The sequence below is a fragment of the Copadichromis virginalis genome, linkage group LG3, assembly GCF_057382275.1.
Source record: "Copadichromis virginalis isolate Kocher_CV1m ecotype Utaka linkage group LG3, C_Virginalis_male_GT1.1, whole genome shotgun sequence".
NCBI classification, from domain to species: Eukaryota; Metazoa; Chordata; class Actinopteri; order Cichliformes; family Cichlidae; genus Copadichromis; species Copadichromis virginalis.
The window spans coordinates 58,047,026-58,069,332 of NC_140620.1; the positions used below are offsets into that span (position 1 = coordinate 58,047,026).

At 57.7% G+C, this 22,307-nt stretch overlaps 10 non-coding genes and 4 pseudogenes across 10 annotated transcripts; all 14 read left to right on the forward strand.

Moving 5' to 3' along the window:
* The first annotated feature begins 44 nt into the window (after positions 1-44).
* LOC146715602 (5S ribosomal RNA) lies at positions 45-163 on the forward strand (annotated as a pseudogene).
* Positions 164-983: 820 nt separating this feature from the next.
* On the forward strand, positions 984-1,102 carry LOC146715603 (5S ribosomal RNA). The gene has a single exon (XR_014919523.1). It is a non-coding gene; the product is annotated as a 5S ribosomal RNA (ribosomal RNA).
* A 780-nt stretch (positions 1,103-1,882) lies between these two features.
* LOC146715604 (5S ribosomal RNA) lies at positions 1,883-2,001 on the forward strand (annotated as a pseudogene).
* Positions 2,002-3,258: 1,257 nt separating this feature from the next.
* On the forward strand, positions 3,259-3,377 carry LOC146715605 (5S ribosomal RNA). The gene has a single exon (XR_014919902.1). It is a non-coding gene; the product is annotated as a 5S ribosomal RNA (ribosomal RNA).
* A 699-nt stretch (positions 3,378-4,076) lies between these two features.
* LOC146715606 (5S ribosomal RNA) lies at positions 4,077-4,195 on the forward strand (annotated as a pseudogene).
* Positions 4,196-7,244: 3,049 nt separating this feature from the next.
* On the forward strand, positions 7,245-7,363 carry LOC146715607 (5S ribosomal RNA). Its single transcript, XR_014919438.1, has one exon. It is a non-coding gene; the product is annotated as a 5S ribosomal RNA (ribosomal RNA).
* Positions 7,364-10,040: 2,677 nt separating this feature from the next.
* On the forward strand, positions 10,041-10,159 carry LOC146715608 (5S ribosomal RNA). Its single transcript, XR_014919524.1, has one exon. It is a non-coding gene; the product is annotated as a 5S ribosomal RNA (ribosomal RNA).
* Positions 10,160-12,682: 2,523 nt separating this feature from the next.
* Positions 12,683-12,801, forward strand: LOC146715609 (5S ribosomal RNA). The gene has a single exon (XR_014919839.1). It is a non-coding gene; the product is annotated as a 5S ribosomal RNA (ribosomal RNA).
* A 1,447-nt stretch (positions 12,802-14,248) lies between these two features.
* LOC146715610 (5S ribosomal RNA) lies at positions 14,249-14,367 on the forward strand. Its single transcript, XR_014919525.1, has one exon. It is a non-coding gene; the product is annotated as a 5S ribosomal RNA (ribosomal RNA).
* Positions 14,368-15,865: 1,498 nt separating this feature from the next.
* On the forward strand, positions 15,866-15,984 carry LOC146715611 (5S ribosomal RNA). The gene has a single exon (XR_014919526.1). It is a non-coding gene; the product is annotated as a 5S ribosomal RNA (ribosomal RNA).
* A 743-nt stretch (positions 15,985-16,727) lies between these two features.
* On the forward strand, positions 16,728-16,846 carry LOC146715612 (5S ribosomal RNA). Its single transcript, XR_014919898.1, has one exon. It is a non-coding gene; the product is annotated as a 5S ribosomal RNA (ribosomal RNA).
* A 2,314-nt stretch (positions 16,847-19,160) lies between these two features.
* Positions 19,161-19,279, forward strand: LOC146715613 (5S ribosomal RNA). The gene has a single exon (XR_014919527.1). It is a non-coding gene; the product is annotated as a 5S ribosomal RNA (ribosomal RNA).
* A 1,335-nt stretch (positions 19,280-20,614) lies between these two features.
* On the forward strand, positions 20,615-20,733 carry LOC146715614 (5S ribosomal RNA; annotated as a pseudogene).
* An 820-nt stretch (positions 20,734-21,553) lies between these two features.
* Positions 21,554-21,672, forward strand: LOC146715615 (5S ribosomal RNA). Its single transcript, XR_014919529.1, has one exon. It is a non-coding gene; the product is annotated as a 5S ribosomal RNA (ribosomal RNA).
* The last annotated feature ends 635 nt before the right edge of the window (positions 21,673-22,307 follow it).

The following is a 22,307-nucleotide window of genomic DNA, read 5'->3' on the forward strand; positions in this document are numbered from 1 at the left end:
AATCACTTGAATCCATAAATTGAGACATTGTGCTGGAGCCAGCAGCTTTCGGCCATACCACCCTGAGCACGCCCGACCTCGTCTGATCTCGGAAGCTAAGCAGGGCTGGGCTTGGTTAGTACTTGGATGGGAGACTGCCTGGGAATACCTGGTGCTGTAAGCCTTTCATTTTCATGTCATTGAACCGCTTTTGATCCAGAGAAGGGGTGTATTAAAAGACCAAAAGCAGCTGCCCATTAATGAGGGCACATTAACGACATTGCTTTTGGCTGATTTCCAATGTCTTGTGCTGCTAGCTGATGCCACTTACACCACACCAGGGCCTGTGGCTGCTGGCTGAGGCCACTTACACCACACCAGGGCCTGTGGCTGCTGGCTGAGGCCACCTACACCACACCAGGGCCTTAGTTGCTATTGAGGCCAATTACACCACACCAGGGTCTGTGGCTCTTGCTCAGGCCACTTACACCACACCAGGGCCTGTGGCACTGGCTGAGGCCACTTACACCACACCAGGGCCTGTGGCTGCTGGCTGAGGCCACCTACACCACACCAGGGCCTTAGTTGCTATTGAGGCCAATTACACCACACAAGGGCCTGTGGCTGCTGGCTGAGGCCACCTACACCACACCAGGGCCTGTGGCTGCTGGCTGAGGCCACTTACAACACACCAGGGCCTGTGGCTCTTGCTCAGGCCACTCATATCACACCAGGCCCTGTGCTTCTGGCCGAGGCCATCTTCACCAAACCAGGCCCTGTGCTGCTTGCCGTGGCCATGTACAACACACCAGGCCCTGTGCTGGTTCCTGACGCCATCTTCAACAATCCAGGGCCTGTGCTGTTGGATAAATGCCAAACTGAGCCTTTGGGTTAGGGTATTATGCAAACATGCAGGTATGGTTATAGGATTGTCTTCGTAACTTCAGGTACTTGCCACCTAATCACTTGAATCCATAAATTGAGACATTGTGCTGGGGCCAGCAGCTTACGGCCATACCACCCTGAGCACGCCCGACCTCGTCTGATCTCGGAAGCTAAGCAGGGCTGGGCTTGGTTAGTACTTGGATGGGAGACTGCCTGGGAATACCTGGTGCTGTAAGCCTTTGATTTTCATGTCATTGAACCGCTTTTGATCCAGAGAAGGGGTGTATTAAAAGACCAAAAGCAGCTGCCCATTAATGAGGGCACATTAACGACATTGCTTTTGGCTGTTTTCCAATGTCTTGTGCTGCTAGCTGATGCCACCTACACCACGCCACGGCCTTATTTGCTGGCTGAGGCCACATACACAAAACCAGGGCCTTAGTTGCTATTGAGGCCAATTACACCACACCAGAGCCTGTGGCTCTTGCTCAGGCCACTTACACCACACCAGGGCCTGTGGCACTGGCTGAGGCCACTTACACCACACCAGGGCCTGTGGCTGCTGGCTGAGGCCACTTACACCACACAAGGGCTTGTGGCTGCTGGCTGAGGCCACCTACACCACACCAGGGCCTGTGGCTGCTGGCTGAGGCCACCTACACCACACCAGGGCCTGTGGCTCTTGCTCAGGCCACTTACACCACACCAGGGCCTGTGGCTCTTGCTCAGGCCACTCATATCACACCAGGCCCTGTGCTTCTGGCCGAGGCCATCTTCACCAAACCAGGCCCTGTGCTGCTTGCTGTGGCCATGTACAACACACCAGGCCCTGTGCTGTTTCCTGAGGCCATCTTCAACAATCCAGGGCCTGTGCTGTTGGATAAATGCCAAACTGAGCCTTTGGGTTAGGGTATTATGCAAACATGCAGGTATGGTTATAGGATTGTCTTCGTAACTTCAGGTACTTGCCACCTAATCACTTGAATCCATAAATTGAGACATTGTGCTGGGCCCAGCAGCTTACGGCCATACCACCCTGAGCACGCCCGACCTTGTCTGATCTCGGAAGCTAAGCAGGGCTGGGCTTGGTTAGTACTTGGATGGGAGACTTCCTGGGAATACCTGGTGCTGTAAGCCTTTAATTTTCATGTCATTGAACCGCTTTTGATCCAGAGAAGGGGTGTATTAAAAGACCAGAAGCAGCTCCCCATTAATGAGGGCACATTAACGACACTGCTTTTGGCTGTTTTCCAATGTTTTGTGCTGCTAGCTGATGCCACCTACACCACACCAGGGCCTGAGTGACCGGCTGGGGCCACTTACACCACATCAGGGCCTGTGGCTCTGGCTGAGGCCACTTACACCACACCAGGGCCTGTGGCTGCTGGCTGAGGCCAGTTACACCACACCAGAGCCTGTGGCTGCTGGCTGAAGCCACTTACACCACACCAGGGCCTTAGTTGCTATTGAGGCCACTTACACCACACCAGGGCCTGTGGCTGCTGGCTGAGGCCACCTACACCACACCAGGGCCTGTGGCTGCTGGCTGAGGCCACTTACACCACACCAGGGCCTGTGGCTGCTGGCTGAAGCCACTTACACCACACCAGGGCCTTAGTTGCTATTGAGGCCACTTACACCACACCAGGGCCTGTGGCTGCTGGCTGAGGCCACCTACACCACACCAGGGCCCTTTTGCTGCTGGCTGAGGCCACTTACAACACACCAGTGCATGTGGCTTCTGGCTGAGGCCACTTACACCACACCAGGGCCTGTGGCTGCTGGCTGAGGCCACTTACACCACACCAGGGCCTGTGGCTCTTGCTCAGGCCACTCACATCACACCAGGCCCTGCGCTTCTGGCCGAGGCCATCTTCACCAAACCAGGCCCTGTGGTTCTTGCTCAGGCCACTTACACCACACCAGGGCCTGTGGCTCTGGCTTAGGCCACTTACACCACACCAGGGCCTGTGGCTCTGGCTTAGGCCACTTACACCACACCAGGGCCTGTGGCACTGGCTGAGGCCACTTAGACCACACCAGGGCCTGTGGCTGCTGGCTGAGGCCACTCACACCACACCAGGGCCTGTGGCTGCTAGCTGAGGCCACTTACACCAAACCAGGGCCTGTGGCTGCTTGCTGAGGCCATCTTCACCAAACCAGGCCCTGTGCTGCTTGCTGTGGCCATGTAAAACACACCAGGTCCTGTGCTGGTTCTTGAGGCCATCTTCAACAATCCAGGGCCTGTGCTGTTGGATAAATGCCAAACTGAGCCTTTTGGTTAGGGTATTATGCAAACATGAAGGTATGGTTATAGGATTGTCTTCGTAACTTCAGGTACTTGCCACCTAATCACTTGAATCCATAAATTGAGACATTGTGCTGGGGCCAGCAGCTTACGGCCATACCACCCTGAGCACGCCTGACCTCGTCTGATCTCGGAAGCTAAGCAGGGCTGGGCTTGGTTAGTACTTGGATGGGAGACTGCCTGGGAATACCTGGTGCTGTAAGCCTTTGATTTTCATGTCATTGAACCGCTTTTGATCCAGAGAAGGGGTGTATTAAAAGACCAGAAGCAGCTCCCCATTAATGAGGGCACATTAACGACATTGCTTTTGGCTGTTTTCCAATGTCTTGTGCTGCTAGCTGATGCCACCTACACCACACCAGGGCCTGAGTGACCGGCTGGGGCCACTTACACCACATCAGGGCCTGTTGCTCTGGCTGAGGCCACTTACACCACACCAGGGCCTGTGGCTGCTGGCTGAGGCCACCTACACCACACCAGGGCCTTAGTTGCTATTGAGGCCAATTACACCACACCAGGGTATGTGGCTCTTGCTCAGGCCACTTACACCACACCAGGGCCTTAGTTGCTATTGAGGCCAATTACACCACACCAGGGCCTGTGGCTCTTGCTCAGGCCACTCACATCACACCAGGCCCTGCGCTTCTGGCCGAGGCCATCTTCACCAAACCAGGCCCTGTGCTGCTAGCTGTGGCCATGTACAACACACCAGGCCCTGTGCTGGTTCCTGAGGCCATCTTCAACAATCCAGGGCCTGTGCTGTTGGATAAATGCTAAACTGAGCCTTTGGGTTAGGGTATTATGCAAACATCAAGGTAGGGTTATAGGATTGTCTTCGTAACTTCAGGTACTTGCCACCTAATCACCTGAATCCATAAATTGAGACATTGTGCTGGGGCCAGCAGCTTATGGCCATACCACCCTGAGCACGCCTGACCTCGTCTGATCTCGGAAGCTGAGCAGGGCTGGGCTTGGTTAGTACTTGGATGGGAGACTGCCTGGGAATACCTGGTGCTGTAAGCCTTTCATTTTCATGTCATTGAACCGCTTTTGATCCAGAGAAGGGGTGTATTAAAAGACCAAAAGCAGCTGCCCATTAATGAGGGCACATTAACGACATTGCTTTTGGCTGTTTTCCAATGTCTTGTGCTGCTAGCTGATGCCACCTACACCACACCAGGGCCTGAGTGACCGGCTGGGGCCACTTACACCACATCAGGGCCTGTGGCTCTGGCTGAGGCCACTTACACCACACCAGTTACACCACACCAGGGCATTAGTTGCTATTGAGGCCAATTACACCACACCAGGGTATGTGGCTCTTGCTCAGGCCACTTACACCACACCAGGGCCTGTGGCTGCTGGCTGAGGCCACCTACACCACACCAGGGCCTGTGGCTGCTGGCTGAGGCGACTTATACCACACCAGGGCCCTTTTGCTGCTGGCTGAGGCCACTTACACCACACCAGTGCCTGTGGCTTCTGTCTGAGGCGACTTACACCACACCAGGGCCTGTGGCTGCTGGCTGAGGCCAATTATACCACACCAGGGTCTGTGGCTCTTGCTCAGGCCACTTACACCACACCAGGGCCTGTGGCACTGGCTGAGGCCACTTACACCACACCAGGGCCTGTGGCTGCTGGCTGAGGCCACTTACACCACAACAGGGCCTGTGGCTGCTGGCTGAGGCCACTTACACCACACCAGGGCCTGTGGCTGCTGGCTGAGGCCACCTACACCACACCAGGGCCTGTGGCTGCTGGCTGAGGCGACTTACACCACACCAGGGCCCTTTTGCTGCTGGCTGAGGCCACTTACACCACACCAGTGCCTGTGGCTTCTGGCTGAGGCGACTTACACCACACCAGGGCCTGTGGCTGCTGGCTGATGCCACCTACACCACACCAGGGCCTGAGTGACCGGCTGGGGCCACTTACACCACATCAGGGCCTGTGGCTCTGGCTGAGGCCACTTACACCACACCATGGCCTGTGGCTGCTGGCTGAGGCCAGTTACACCACACCAGAGCCTGTGGCTGCTGGCTGAAGCCACTTACACCACACCAGGGCCTTAGTTGCTATTGAGGCCACTTACACCACACCAGGGCCTGTGGCTGCTGGCTGAGGCCACCTACACCACACCAGGGCCTGTGGCTGCTGGCTGAGGCCACTTACACCACACCAGGGCCTGTGGCTGCTGGCTGAAGCCACTTACACCACACCAGGGCCTTAGTTGCTATTGATGCCACTTACACCACACCAGGGCCTGTGGCTGCTGGCTGAGGCCACCTACACCACACCAGGGCCCTTTTGCTGCTGGCTGAGGCCACTTACACCACACCAGTGCATGTGGCTCCTGGCTGAGGCCACTTACACCACACCAGGGCCTGTGGCTGCTGAATGAGGCCACTTACACCACACCAGGGCCTGTGGCTCTTGCTCAGGCCACTCACATCACACCAGGCCCTGCGCTTCTGGCCGAGGCCATCTTCACCAAACCAGGCCCTGTGGTTCTTGCTCAGGCCACTTATACTACACCAGGGCCTTATTTGCTATTGAGGCCACTTACACCACACCAGGGCCTGTGGCTCTGGCTTAGGCCACTTACACCACACCAGTGCCTGTGGCTGCTGGCTGAGGCGACTTACACCACACCAGGGCCTGTGGCTGCTGGCTGATGCCACCTACACCACACCAGGGCCTGAGTGACCGGCTGGGGCCACTTACACCACATCAGGGCCTGTGGCTGCTGGCTGAGGCCAGTTACACCACACCAGAGCCTGTGGCTGCTGGCTGAAGCCACTTACACCACACCAGGGCCTTAGTTGCTATTGAGGCCACTTACACCACACCAGGGCCTGTGGCTGCTGGCTGAGGCCACCTACACCACACCAGGGCCTGTGGCTGCTGGCTGAAGCCACTTACACCACACCAGGGCCTTAGTTGCTATTGAGGCCACTTACACCACACCAGGGCCTGTGGCTGCTGGCTGAGGCCACCTACACCACACCAGGGCCCTTTTGCTGCTGGCTGAGGCCACTTACACCACACCAGTGCCTGTGGCTTCTGGCTGAGGCCACTTACACCACACCAGGGCCTGTGGCTGCTGGCTGAGGCCACTTACACCACACCAGGGCCTGTGGCTCTTGCTCAGGCCACTCACATCACACCAGGCCCTGCGCTTCTGGCCGAGGCCATCTTCACCAAACCAGGCCCTGTGGTTCTTGCTCAGGCCACTTACACCACACCAGGGCCTTATTTGCTATTGAGGCCACTTACACCACACCAGTGCCTGTGGCTTCTGGCTGAGGCGACTTACACCACACCAGGGCCTGTGGCTGCTGGCTGAGGCCACTTACACCACACCAGGGCCTGTGGCTGCTGGCTTAGGCCACCTACACCACACCAGGGCCTTAGTTGCTATTGAGGCCAATTACACCACACCATGGTCTGTGGCTCTTGCTCAGGCCACTTACACCACACCAGGGCCTGTGGCACTGGCTGAGGCCACTTACACCACACCAGGGCCTGTGGCTGCTGGCTGAGGCCACTTACACCACACAAGGGCTTGTGGCTGCTGGCTGAGGCCACCTACACCACACCAGGGCCTGTGGCTCTTGCTCAGGCCACTTACACCACACCAGGGCCTGTGGCTCTTGCTCAGGCCACTTACACCACACCAGGGCCTGTGGCTCTTGCTCAGGCCACTCATATCACACCAGGCCCTGTGCTTCTGGCTGAGGCCACTTAGACCACACCAGGGCCTGTGGCTGCTGGCTGAGGCCACCTACACCACACCAGGGCCTGTGGCTGCTGGCTGAGGCCATCTACACCACACCAGGGCCTGTGCTGCTTGCTGTGGCCATGTACAACACATCAGGCCCTGTGCTGGTTCCTGAGGCCATCTTCAACAATCCAGGGCCTGTGCTGTTGGATAAATGCCAAACTGAGCCTTTGGGTTAGGGTATTATGCAAACATGCAGGTATGGTTATAGGATTATCTTCGTAACTTCAGGTACTTGCCACCTAATCACTTGAATCCATAAATTGAGACATTGTGCTGGAGCCAGCAGCTTACGGCCATACCACCCTGAGCACGCCCGACCTCGTCTGATCTCGGAAGCTAAGCAGGGCTGGGCTTGGTTAGTACTTGGATGGGAGACTGCCTGGGAAAACCTGGTGCTGTAAGCCTTTCATTTTCATGTCATTGAACCGCTTTTGATCCAGAGAAGGGGTGTATTAAAAGACCAAAAGCAGCTGCCCATTAATGAGGGTACATTAACGACATTGCTTTTGGCTGTTTTCCAATGTCTTGTGCTGCTAGCTGATGCCACCTACACCAAACCAGGGCCTTAGTTGCTATTGAGGCCAATTACACCACACCAGGGTCTTTGGCTCTTGCTCAGGCCACCTACACCACACCAGGGCCTGAGGCACTGGCTGAGGCCACTTACACCACACCAGGGCCTGTGGCTCTGGCTGAGGCCACTTACACCACACCAGGGCCTGTGGCTGCTGGCTGAGGCCACTTACACCACACCAGGGCCTGTGGCTGCTGGCTGAGGCCACTTACACCACACCAGGGCCTGTGGCTGCTGGCTGAGGCCACTTACACCACACCAGGGCCTTAGTTGCTATTGAGGCCAATTACACCACACCATGGTCTGTGGCTCTTGCTCAGGCCACTTACACCACACCAGGGCCTGTGGCACTGGCTGAGGCCACTTACACCACACCAGGGCCTGTGGCTGCTGGCTGAGGCCACTTACACCACACAAGGGCTTGTGGCTGCTGGCTGAGGCCACCTACACCACACCAGGGCCTGTGGCTGCTGGCTGAGGCCACCTACACCACACCAGGGCCTGTGGCTCTTGCTCAGGCCACTTACACCACACCAGGGCCTGTGGCTCTTGCTCAGGCCACTTACACCACACCAGGGCCTGTGGCTCTTGCTCAGGCCACTCATATCACACCAGGCCCTGTGCTTCTGGCTGAGGCCACTTAGACCACACCAGGGCCTGTGGCCGCTGGCTGAGGCCACTTACACCACACCAGGGCCTGTGGCTGCTGGCTGAGGCCATCTACACCACACCAGGGCCTGTGGCTGCTGGCTGAGGCGACTTACACCACACCAGGGCCCTTTTGCTGCTGGCTGAGGCCACTTACACCACACCAGTGCCTGTGGCTTCTGGCTGAGGCGACTTACACCACACCAGGGCCTGTGGCTGCTGGCTGAGGCCACTTACACCACACCAGGGCCTGTGGCTCTTGCTCAGGCCACTCACATCACACCAGGCCCTGCGCTTCTGGCCGAGGCCATCTTCACCAAACCAGGCCCTGTGGCTCTTGCTCAGGCCACTTACACCACACCAGGGCCTGTGGCTCTGGCTTAGGCCACTTACACCACACCAGGGCCTGTGGCACTTGCTCAGGCCACTTACACCACACCAGGGCCTGTGGCTGCTGGCTGAGGCCACTTACACCACACCAGGGCCTGTGGCTGCTGGCTGAGGCCACTTACACCACACCAGGGCCTGTGGCTGCTGGCTGAGGCCACTTACACCACACCAGGGCCTTAGTTGCTATTGAGGCCAATTACACCACACCATGGTCTGTGGCTCTTGCTCAGGCCACTTACACCACACCAGGGCCTGTGGCACTGGCTGAGGCCACTTACACCACACCAGGGCCTGTGGCTGCTGGCTGAGGCCACTTACACCACACAAGGGCTTGTGGCTGCTGGCTGAGGCCACCTACACCACACCAGGGCCTGTGGCTGCTGGCTGAGGCCACCTACACCACACCAGGGCCTGTGGCTCTTGCTCAGGCCACTTACACCACACCAGGGCCTGTGGCTCTTGCTCAGGCCACTTACACCACACCAGGGCCTGTGGCTCTTGCTCAGGCCACTCATATCACACCAGGCCCTGTGCTTCTGGCTGAGGCCACTTAGACCACACCAGGGCCTGTGGCCGCTGGCTGAGGCCACTTACACCACACCAGGGCCTGTGGCTGCTGGCTGAGGCCATCTACACCACACCAGGGCCTGTGGCTGCTGGCTGAGGCGACTTACACCACACCAGGCCCCTTTTGCTGCTGGCTGAGGCCACTTACACCACACCAGTGCCTGTGGCTTCTGGCTGAGGCGACTTACACCACACCAGGGCCTGTGGCTGCTGGCTGAGGCCACTTACACCACACCAGGGCCTGTGGCTCTTGCTCAGGCCACTCACATCACACCAGGCCCTGCGCTTCTGGCCGAGGCCATCTTCACCAAACCAGGCCCTGTGGCTCTTGCTCAGGCCACTTACACCACACCAGGGCCTGTGGCTCTGGCTTAGGCCACTTACACCACACCAGGGCCTGTGGCACTTGCTCAGGCCACTTACACCACACCAGGGCCTGTGGCTGCTGGCTGAGGCCACTTACACCACACCAGGGCCTGTGGCTCTTACTCAGGCCACTTACACCACACCAGGGCCTGTGGCACTGGCTGAGGCCACTTAGACCACACCAGGGCCTGTGGCTGCTGGCTGAGGCCACTTACACCACACCAGGGCCTGTGGCTGCTGGCTGAGGCCACTTACACCAAACCAGGGCCTGTGGCTGCTTGCTGAGGCCATCTTCACCAAACCAGGCCCTGTGCTGCTTGCTGTGGCCATGTAAAACACACCAGGTCCTGTGCTGGTTCTTGAGGCCATCTTCAACAATCCAGGGCCTGTGCTGTTGGATAAATGCCAAACTGAGCCTTTGGGTTAGGGTATTATGCAAACATGCAGGTATGGTTATAGGATTGTCTTCGTAACTTCAGGTACTTGCCACCTAATCACTTGAATCCATAAATTGAGACATTGTGCTGGGGCCAGCAGCTTACGGCCATACCACCCTGAGCACGCCCGACCTCGTCTGATCTCGGAAGCTAAGCAGGGCTGGGCTTGGTTAGTACTTGGATGGGAGACTGCCTGGGAATACCTGGTGCTGTAAGCCTTTCATTTTCATGTCATTGAACCGCTTTTGATCCAGAGAAGGGGTGTATTAAAAGACCAAAAGCAGCTCCCCATTAATGAGGGCACATTAACGACATTGCTTTTGGCTGTTTTCCAATGTCTTGTGCTGCTAGCTGATGCCACTTACACCACACCAGGGCCTGTGGCTGCTGGCTGAGGCCACTTACACCACACCAGGGCCTGTGGCTGCTGGCTGAGGCCACCTACACCACACCAGGGCCTTAGTTGCTATTGAGGCCAATTACACCACACCAGGGCCTGTGGCTCTTGCTCAGGCCACTTACACCACACCAGGGCCTGAGTGACCGGCTGGGGCCACTTACACCACATCAGGGCCTGTGGCTCTGGCTGAGGCCACTTACACCACACCAGGGCCTGTGGCTGCTGGCTGAGGCCACCTACACCACACCAGGGCCTGTGGCTGCTGGCTGAGGCCACTTACACCACACCAGGGCCTGTGGCTGCTGGCTGAAGCCACTTACACCACACCAGGGCCTTAGTTGCTATTGAGGCCACTTACACCACACCAGGGCCTGTGGCTGCTGGCTGAGGCCACCTACACCACACCAGGGCCCTTTTGCTGCTGGCTGAGGCCACTTACAACACACCAGTGCATGTGGCTTCTGGCTGAGGCCACTTACACCACACCAGGGCCTGTGGCTGCTGGCTGAGGCCACTTACACCACACCAGGGCCTGTGGCTCTTGCTCAGGCCACTCACATCACACCAGGCCCTGCGCTTCTGGCCGAGGCCATCTTCACCAAACCAGGCCCTGTGGTTCTTGCTCAGGCCACTTACACCACACCAGGGCCTGTGGCTCTGGCTTAGGCCACTTACACCACACCAGGGCCTGTGGCTCTGGCTTAGGCCACTTACACCACACCAGGGCCTGTGCCACTGGCTGAGGCCACTTAGACCACACCAGGGCCTGTGGCTGCTGGCTGAGGCCACTCACACCACACCAGGGCCTGTGGCTGCTGGCTGAGGCCACTTACACCACACAAGGGCTTGTGGCTGCTGGCTGAGGCCACCTACACCACACCAGGGCCTGTGGCACTGGCTGAGGCCACTTAGACCACACCAGGGCCTGTGGCTGCTGGCTGAGGCCACTCACACCACACCAGGGCCTGTGGCTGCTGGCTGAGGCCACTTACACCACACAAGGGCTTGTGGCTGCTGGCTGAGGCCACCTACACCACACCAGGGCCTGTGGCTGCTGGCTGAGGCCACCTACACCACACCAGGGCCTGTGGCTCTTGCTCAGGCCACTTACACCACACCAGGGCCTGTGGCTCTTGCTCAGGCCACTTACACCACACCAGGGCCTGTGGCTCTTGCTCAGGCCACTCATATCACACCAGGCCCTGTGCTTCTGGCTGAGGCCACTTAGACCACACCAGGGCCTGTGGCCGCTGGCTGAGGCCACTTACACCACACCAGGGCCTGTGGCTGCTGGCTGAGGCCATCTACACCACACCAGGGCCTGTGGCTGCTGGCTGAGGCGACTTACACCACACCAGGGCCCTTTTGCTGCTGGCTGAGGCCACTTACACCACACCAGTGCCTGTGGCTTCTGGCTGAGGCCACTTACACCACACCAGGGCCTGTGGCTGCTGGCTGAGGCCACTTACACCACACCAGGGCCTGTGGCTCTTGCTCAGGCCACGTACACCACACCAGGGCCTGTGGCACTGGCTGAGGCCACTTAGACCACACCAGGGCCTGTGGCTGCTGGCTGAGGCCACTCACACCACACCAGGGCCTGTGGCTGCTAGCTGAGGCCACTTACACCACACCAGGGCCTTATTTGCTATTGAGGCCACTTACACCACACCAGGGCCTGTGGCACTTGCTCAAGCCACTTACACCACACCAGGGCCTGTGGCACTTGCTCAGGCCACTTACACCACACCAGGGCCTGTGGCTGCTGGCTGAGGCCACTTACACCACACCAGGGCCTGTGGCTCTTGCTCAGGCCACTTACACCACACCAGGGCCTGTGGCACTGGCTGAGGCCACTTAGACCACACCAGGGCCTGTGGCTGCTGGCTGAGGCCACTCACACCACACCAGGGCCTGTGGCTGCTGGCTGAGGCCACCTACACCACACCAGGGCCTGTGGCTGCTGGCTGAGGCGACTTACACCACACCATGCCCTTTTGCTGCTGGCTGAGGCCACTTACACCACACCAGTGCCTGTGGCTTCTGGCTGAGGCGACTTACACCACACCAGGGCCTGCGCTTCTGGCCGAGGCCATCTTCACCAAACCAGGCCCTGTGCTGCTTGCTGTGGCCATGTACAACACACCAGGCCCTGTGCTGGTTCCTGAGGCCATCTTCAACAATCCAGGGCCTGTGCTGTTGGATAAATGCCAAACTGAGCCTTTGGGTTAGGGTATTATGCAAACATGCAGGTATGGTTATAGGATTGTCTTCGTAACTTCAAGTACTTGCCACCTAATCACTTGAATCCATAAATTGAGACATTGTGCTGGGGCCAGCAGCTTATGGCCATACCACCCTGAGCACGCCCGACCTCGTCTGATCTCGGAAGCTAAGCAGGGCTGGGCTTGGTTAGTACTTGGATGGGAGACTGCCTGGGAATACCTGGTGCTGTAAGCCTTTCATTTTCATGTCATTGAACCGCTTTTGATCCAGAGAAGGGGTGTATTAAAAGACCAAAAGCAGCTGCCCATTAATGAGGGCACATTAACGACACTGCTTTTGGCTGTTTTCCAATGTCTTGTGCTGCTAGCTGATGCCACCTACACCACACCAGGGCCTGAGTGACCGGCTGGGGCCACTTACACCACATCAGGGCCTGTGGCTCTGGCTGAGGCCACTTACACCACACCAGGGCCTGTGGCTGCTGGCTGAGGCCAGTTACACCACACCAGAGCCTGTGGCTGCTGGCTGAAGCCACTTACACCACACCAGGGCCTTAGTTGCTATTGAGGCCACTTACACCACACCAGGGCCTGTGGCTGCTGGCTGAGGCCACCTACACCACACCAGGGCCTGTGGCTGCTGGCTGAGGCCATTTACACCACACCAGGGCCTGTGGCTGCTGGCTGAAGCCACTTACACCACACCAGGGCTTTAGTTGCTATTGAGGCCAATTACACCACACCAGGGTCTGTGGCTCTTGCTCAGGCCACTTACACCACACCAGGCCTGTGGCACTTGCTCAGGCCACTTACACCACACCAGGGCCTGTGGCTGCTGGCTGAGGCCACTTACACCACACCAGGGCCTGTGGCTGCTGGCTGAGGCCACCTACACCACACCAGGGCATTAGTTGCTATTGAGGCCAATTACACCACACCAGGGTCTGTGGCTCTTGCTCAGGCCACTTACACCACACCAGGGCCTGTGGCTCTTGCTCAGGCCACTTACACCACACCAGGGCCTGTGGCTGCTGGCTGAGGCCACTTACACCACACCAGGGCCTGTGGCTGCTGGCTTAGGCCACCTACACCACACCAGGGCCTTAGTTGCTATTGAGGCCAATTACACCACACCATGGTCTGTGGCTCTTGCTCAGGCCACTTACACCACACCAGGGCCTGTGGCACTGGCTGAGGCCACTTACACCACACCAGGGCCTGTGGCTGCTGGCTGAGGCCACTTACACCACACAAGGGCTTGTGGCTGCTGGCTGAGGCCACCTACACCACACCAGGGCCTGTGGCTCTTGCTCAGGCCACTTACACCACACCAGGGCCTGTGGCTCTTGCTCAGGCCACTTACACCACACCAGGGCCTGTGGCTCTTGCTCAGGCCACTCATATCACACCAGGCCCTGTGCTTCTGGCTGAGGCCATCTTCACCAAACCAGGCCCTGTGCTGCTTGCTGTGGCCATGTACAACACACCAGGCCCTGTGCTGTTTCCTGAGGCCATCTTCAACAATCCAGGGCCTGTGCTGTTGGATAAATGCCAAACTGAGCCTTTGGGTTAGGGTATTATGCAAACATGCAGGTATGGTTATAGGATTGTCTTCGTAACTTCAGGTACTTGCCACCTAATCACTTGAATCCATAAATTGAGACATTGTGCTGGGCCCAGCAGCTTACGGCCATACCACCCTGAGCACGCCCGACCTCGTCTGATCTCGGAAGCTAAGCAGGGCTGGGCTTGGTTAGTACTTGGATGGGAGACTGCCTGGGAATACCTGGTGCTGTAAGCCTTTAATTTTCATGTCATTGAACCGCTTTTGATCCAGAGAAGGGGTGTATTAAAAGACCAAAAGCAGCTGCCCATTAATAAGGGCACATTAATCACATTGCTTTTGGCTCTTTTCCAATGTCTTGTGCTGCTAGCTGATGCCACTTACACCACACCAGGGGCTGTGGCTCTGGCTGAGGCCAGTTACACCACACCAGGGCCTGTGGGTTCTGGCTGTGGCGACTTACACCAAACCAGGGCCTGTGGCTGCTGGCTGAGGCCACTTACACCACACCAGGGCCTTAGTTGCTATTGAGGCCAATTACACCACACCATGGTCTGTGGCTCTTGCTCAGGCCACTTACACCACACCAGGGCCTGTGGCACTGGCTGAGGCCACTTACACCACACCAGGGCCTGTGGCTGCTGGCTGAGGCCACTTACACCACACAAGGGCTTGTGGCTGCTGGCTGAGGCCACCTACACCACACCAGGGCCTGTGGCTGCTGGCTGAGGCCACTTACACCACACCAGGGCCTGTGGCTCTTGCTCAGGCCACTTACACCACACCAGGGCCTGTGGCTCTTGCTCAGGCCACTTACACCACACCAGGGCCTGTGGCTCTTGCTCAGGCCACTCATATCACACCAGGCCCTGTGCTTCTGGCTGAGGCCACTTAGACCACACCAGGGCCTGTGGCTGCTGGCTGAGGCCACTTACACCACACCAGGGCCTGTGGCTGCTGGCTGAGGCCATCTACACCACACCAGGGCCTGTGGCTGCTGGCTGAGGCGACTTACACCACACCAGGGCCCTTTTGCTGCTGGCTGAGGCCACTTACACCACGCCAGTGCATGTGGCTCCTGGCTGAGGCCACTTACACCACACCAGGGCCTGTGGCTGCTGAATGAGGCCACTTACACCACACCAGGGCCTGTGGCTCTTGCTCAGGCCACTCACATCACACCAGGCCCTGCGCTTCTGGCCGAGGCCATCTTCACCAAACCAGGCCCTGTGGTTCTTGCTCAGGCCACTTACACCACACCAGGGCCTTATTTGCTATTGAGGCCACTTACACCACACCAGGGCCTGTGGCTCTGGCTTAGGCCACTTACACCACACCAGGGCCTGTGGCACTGGCTGAGGCCACTTAGACCACACCAGGGCCTGTGGCTGCTGGCTGAGGCCACTCACACCACACCACACCAGGGCCTGTGGCTGCTAGCTGAGGCCACTTACACCAAACCAGGGCCTGTGGCTGCTTGCTAAGGCCATCTTCACCAAACCAGGCCCTGTGCTGCTTGCTGTGGCCATGTAAAACACACCAGGTCCTGTGCTGGTTCTTGAGGCCATCTTCAACAATCCAGGGCCTGTGCTGTTGGATAAATGCCAAACTGAGCCTTTTGGTTAGGGTATTATGCAAACATGCAGGTATGGTTATAGGATTGTCTTCGTAACTTCAGGTACTTGCCACCTAATCACTTGAATCCATAAATTGAGACATTGTGCTGGGGCCAGCAGCTTACGGCCATACCACCCTGAGCACGCCCGACCTCGTCTGATCTCGGAAGCTAAGCAGGGCTGGGCTTGGTTAGTACTTGGATGGGAGACTGCCTGGGAATACCTGGTGCTGTAAGCCTTTAATTTTCATGTCATTGAACCGCTTTTGATCCAGAGAAGGGGTGTATTAAAAGACCAAAAGCAGCTGCCCATTAATAAGGGCACATTAATCACATTGCTTTTGGCTCTTTTCCAATGTCTTGTGCTGCTAGCTGATGCCACCTACACCACACCAGGGCCTGAGTGACCGGCTGGGGCCACTTACACCACATCAGGGCCTGTGGCTGCTGGCTGAGGCCACTTACACCACACAAGGGCTTGTGGCTGCTGGCTGAGGCCACCTACACCACACCAGGGCCTGTGGCTCTTGCTCAGGCCACTTACACCACACCAGGGCCTGTGGCTCTTGCTCAGGCCACTTACACCACACCAGGGCCTGTGGCTCTTGCTCAGGCCACTCATATCACACCAGGCCCTGTGCTTCTGGCTGAGGCCACTTAGACCACACCAGGGCCTGTGGCTGCTGGCTGAGGCCACCTACACCACACCAGGGCCTGTGGCTGCTGGCTGAGGCCATCTACACCACACCAGGGCCTGTGCTGCTTGCTGTGGCCATGTACAACACATCAGGCCCTGTGCTGGTTCCTGAGGCCATCTTCAACAATCCAGGGCCTGTGCTGTTGGATAAATGCCAAACTGAGCCTTTGGGTTAGGGTATTATGCAAACATGCAGGTATGGTTATAGGATTATCTTCGTAACTTCAGGTACTTGCCACCTAATCACTTGAATCCATAAATTGAGACATTGTGCTGGAGCCAGCAGCTTACGGCCATACCACCCTGAGCACGCCTGACCTCGTCTGATCTCGGAAGCTAAGCAGGGCTGGGCTTGGTTAGTACTTGGATGGGAGACTGCCTGGGAAAACCTGGTGCTGTAAGCCTTTCATTTTCATGTCATTGAACCGCTTTTGATCCAGAGAAGGGGTGTATTAAAAGACCAAAAGCAGCTGCCCATTAATGAGGGTACATTAACGACATTGCTTTTGGCTGTTTTCCAATGTCTTGTGCTGCTAGCTGATGCCACCTACACCACACCACGGCCTTATTTGCTGGCTGAGGCCACATACACCAAACCAGGGCCTTAGTTGCTATTGAGGCCAATTACACCACACCAGGGCCTGTGGCTCTTGCTCAGGCCACTTACACCACACCAGGGCCTGTGGCTCTGGCTGAGGCCACTTTCACCACACCAGGGCCTGTGGCTGCTGGCTGAGGCCACCTACACCACACCAGGGCATTAGTTGCTATTGAGGCCAATTACACCACACCAGGGTCTGTGGCTCTTGCTCAGGCCACTTACACCACACCAGGGCCTGTGGCTCTTGCTCAGGCCACTTACACCACACCAGGGCCTGTGGCCGCTGGCTGAGGCCACTTACACCACACCAGGGCCTGTGGCTGCTGGCTGAGGCCATCTACACCACACCAGGGCTTGTGGCTGCTGGCTGAGGCGACTTACACCACACCAGGGCCCTTTTGCTGCTGGCTGAGGCCACTTACACCACACCAGTGCCTGTGGCTTCTGGCTGAGGCGACTTACACCACACCAGGGCCTGTGGCTGCTGGCTGAGGCCACTTACACCACACCAGGGCCTGTGGCTCTTGCTCAGGCCACTCACATCACACCAGGCCCTGCGCTTCTGGCCGAGGCCATCTTCACCAAACCAGGCCCTGTGGCTCTTGCTCAGGCCACTTACACCACACCAGGGCCTGTGGCTCTGGCTTAGGCCACTTACACCACACCAGGGCCTGTGGCACTTGCTCAGGCCACTTACACCACACCAGGGCCTGTGGCTGCTGGCTGAGGCCACTTACACCACACCAGGGCCTGTGGCTCTTACTCAGGCCACTTACACCACACCAGGGCCTGTGGCTGCTGGCTGAGGCCACTTAGACCACACCAGGGCCTGTGGCTGCTGGCTGAGGCCACTTACACCACACCAGGGACTTAGTTGCTATTGAGGCCACTTACACCACACCAGGGCCTGAGTGACCGGCTGGGGCCACTTACACCACATCAGGGCCTGTGGCTCTGGCTGAGGCCACTTACACCACACCAGGGCCTGTGGCTGCTGGCTGAGGCCAGTTACACCACACCAGAGCCTGTGGCTGCTAGCTGAAGCCACTTACACCACACCAGGGACTTAGTTGCTATTGAGGCCACTTACACCACACCAGGGCCTGTGGCTGCTGGCTGAGGCCACCTACACCACACCAGGGCCTTAGTTGCTATTGAGGCCAATTACACCACACCAGGGTATGTGGCTCTTGCTCAGGCCACTTACACCACACCAGGGCCTTAGTTGCTATTGAGGCCAATTACACCACACCAGGGCCTGTGGCACTGGCTGAGGCCACTTACACCACACCAGGGCCTGTGGCTGCTGGCTGAAGCCACTTACACCACACCAGGGCCTTAGTTGCTATTGATGCCACTTACACCACACCAGGGCCTGTGGCTGCTGGCTGAGGCCACCTACACCACACCAGGGCCCTTTTGCTGCTGGCTGAGGCCACTTACACCACACCAGTGCATGTGGCTCCTGGCTGAGGCCACTTACACCACACCAGGGCCTGTGGCTGCTGAATGAGGCCACTTACACCACACCAGGGCCTGTGGCTCTTGCTCAGGCCACTCACATCACACCAGGCCCTGCGCTTCTGGCCGAGGCCATCTTCACCAAACCAGGCCCTGTGGTTCTTGCTCAGGCCACTTACACCACACCAGGGCCTTATTTGCTATTGAGGCCACTTACACCACACCAGGGCCTGTGGCTCTGGCTTAGGCCACTTACACCACACCAGGGCCTGTGGCACTGGCTGAGGCCACTTAGACCACACCAGGGCCTGTGGCTGCTGGCTGAGGCCACTCACACCACACCAGGGCCTGTGGCTGCTAGCTGAGGCCACTTACACCAAACCAGGGCCTGTGGCTGCTTGCTGAGGCCATCTTCACCAAACCAGGCCCTGTGCTGCTTGCTGTGGCCATGTAAAACACACCAGGTCCTGTGCTGGTTCTTGAGGCCATCTTCAACAATCCAGGGCCTGTGCTGTTGGATAAATGCCAAACTAAGCCTTTTGGTTACGGTATTATGCAAACATGCAGGTATGGTTATAGGATTGTCTTCGTAACTTCAGGTACTTGCCACCTAATCACTTGAATCCATAAATTGAGACATTGTGCTGGGGCCAGCAGCTTACGGCCATACCACCCTGAGCACGCCCGACCTCGTCTGATCTCGGAAGCTAAGCAGGGCTGGGCTTGGTTAGTACTTGGATGGGAGACTGCCTGGGAATACCTGGTGCTGTAAGCCTTTGATTTTCATGTCATTGAACCGCTTTTGATCCAGAGAAGGGGTGTATTAAAAGACCAGAAGCAGCTCCCCATTAATGAGGGCACATTAACGACATTGCTTTTGGCTGTTTTCCAATGTCTTGTGCTGCTAGCTGATGCCACCTACACCACACCAGGGCCTGAGTGACCGGCTGGGGCCACTTACACCACACCAGGGCCTTAGTTGCTATTGAGGCCAATTACACCACACCATGGTCTGTGGCTCTTGCTCAGGCCACTTACACCACACCAGGGCCTGTGGCACTGGCCGAGGCCACTTACACCACACCAGGGCCTGTGGCACTGGCTGAGGCCACTTACACCACACAAGGGCTTGTGGCCCCTGGCTGAGGCCACCTACACCACACCAGGGCCTGTGGCTGCTGGCTGAGGCCACCTACACCACACCAGGGCCTGTGGCTCTTGCTCAGGCCACTTACACCACACCAGGGCCTGTGGCTCTTGCTCAGGCCACTCATATCACACCAGGCCCTGTGCTTCTGGCTGAGGCCACTTACACCACACCAGGGCCTGTGGCTGCTGGCTGAGGCCACTTACACCACACCAGGGCCTGTGGCTGCTGGCTGAGGCCATCTACACCACACCAGGGCCTGTGGCTGCTGGCTGAGGCCACTTACACCACACCAGGGCCCTTTTGCTGCTGGCTGAGGGCACTTACACCACACCAGTGCCTGTGGCTTCTGGCTGAGGCGACTTACACCACACCAGGGCCTGTGGCTGCTGGCTGAGGCCACTTACACCACACCAGGGCCTGTGGCTCTTGCTCAGGCCACTCACATCACACCAGGCCCTGCGCTTCTGGCCGAGGCCATCTTCACCAAACCAGGCCCTGTGGCTCTTGCTCAGGACACTTACACCACACCAGGGCCTGTGGCACTTGCTCAGGCCACTTACACCACACCAGGGCCTGTGGCTGCTGGCTGAGGCCACTTACACCACACCAGGGCCTGTGGCACTGGCTGAGGCCACTTAGACCACACCAGGGCCTGTGGCTGCTGGCTGAGGCCACTTACACCAAACCAGGGCCTGTGGCTGCTTGCTGAGGCCATCTTCACCAAACCAGGCCCTGTGCTGCTTGCTGTGGCCATGTAAAACACACCAGGTCCTGTGCTGGTTCTTGAGGCCATCTTCAACAATCCAGGGCCTGTGCTGTTGGATAAATGCCAAACTGAGCCTCTGGGTTAGGGTATTATGCAAACATGCAGGTATGGTTATAGGATTGTCTTCGTAACTTCAGGTACTTGCCACCTAATCACTTGAATCCATAAATTGAGACATTGTGCTGGAGCCAGCAGCTTTCGGCCATACCACCCTGAGCACGCCCGACCTCGTCTGATCTCGGAAGCTAAGCAGGGCTGGGCTTGGTTAGTACTTGGATGGGAGACTGCCTGGGAATACCTGGTGCTGTAAGCCTTTCATTTTCATGTCATTGAACCGCTTTTGATCCAGAGAAGGGGTGTATTAAAAGACCAAAAGCAGCTGCCCATTAATGAGGGCACATTAACGACATTGCTTTTGGCTGTTTTCCAATGTCTTGTGCTGCTAGCTGATGCCACTTACACCACACCAGGGCCTGTGGCTGCTGGCTGAGGCCACTTACACCACACCAGGGCCTGTGGCTGCTGGCTGAGGCCACCTACACCACACCAGGGCCTTAGTTGCTATTGAGGCCAATTACACCACACCAGGGTCTGTGGCTCTTGCTCAGGCCACTTACACCACACCAGGGCCTGTGGCACTGGCTGAGGCCACTTACACCACACCAGGGCCTGTGGCTGCTGGCTGAGGCCACCTACACCACACCAGGGCCTTAGTTGCTATTGAGGCCAATTACACCACACAAGGGCCTGTGGCTGCTGGCTGAGGCCACCTACACCACACCAGGGCCTGTGGCTGCTGGCTGAGGCCACTTACAACACACCAGGGCCTGTGGCTCTTGCTCAGGCCACTCATATCACACCAGGCCCTGTGCTTCTGGCCGAGGCCATCTTCACCAAACCAGGCCCTGTGCTGCTTGCCGTGGCCATGTACAACACACCAGGCCCTGTGCTGGTTCCTGACGCCATCTTCAACAATCCAGGGCCTGTGCTGTTGGATAAATGCCAAACTGAGCCTTTGGGTTAGGGTATTATGCAAACATGCAGGTATGGTTATAGGATTGTCTTCGTAACTTCAGGTACTTGCCACCTAATCACTTGAATCCATAAATTGAGACATTGTGCTGGGCCCAGCAGCTTACGGCCATACCACCCTGAGCACGCCCGACCTCGTCTGATCTCGGAAGCTAAGCAGGGCTGGGCTTGGTTAGTACTTGGATGGGAGACTGCCTGGGAATACCTGGTGCTGTAAGCCTTTGATTTTCATGTCATTGAACCGCTTTTGATCCAGAGAAGGGGTGTATTAAAAGACCAAAAGCAGCTGCCCATTAATGAGGGCACATTAACGACATTGCTTTTGGCTGTTTTCCAATGTCTTGTGCTGCTAGCTGATGCCACCTACACCACGCCACGGCCTTATTTGCTGGCTGAGGCCACATACACAAAACCAGGGCCTTAGTTGCTATTGAGGCCAATTACACCACACCAGAGCCTGTGGCTCTTGCTCAGGCCACTTACACCACACCAGGGCCTGTGGCACTGGCTGAGGCCACTTACACCACACCAGGGCCTGTGGCTGCTGGCTGAGGCCACTTACACCACACAAGGGCTTGTGGCTGCTGGCTGAGGCCACCTACACCACACCAGGGCCTGTGGCTGCTGGCTGAGGCCACCTACACCACACCAGGGCCTGTGGCTCTTGCTCAGGCCACTTACACCACACCAGGGCCTGTGGCTCTTGCTCAGGCCACTCATATCACACCAGGCCCTGTGCTTCTGGCCGAGGCCATCTTCACCAAACCAGGCCCTGTGCTGCTTGCTGTGGCCATGTACAACACACCAGGCCCTGTGCTGTTTCCTGAGGCCATCTTCAACAATCCAGGGCCTGTG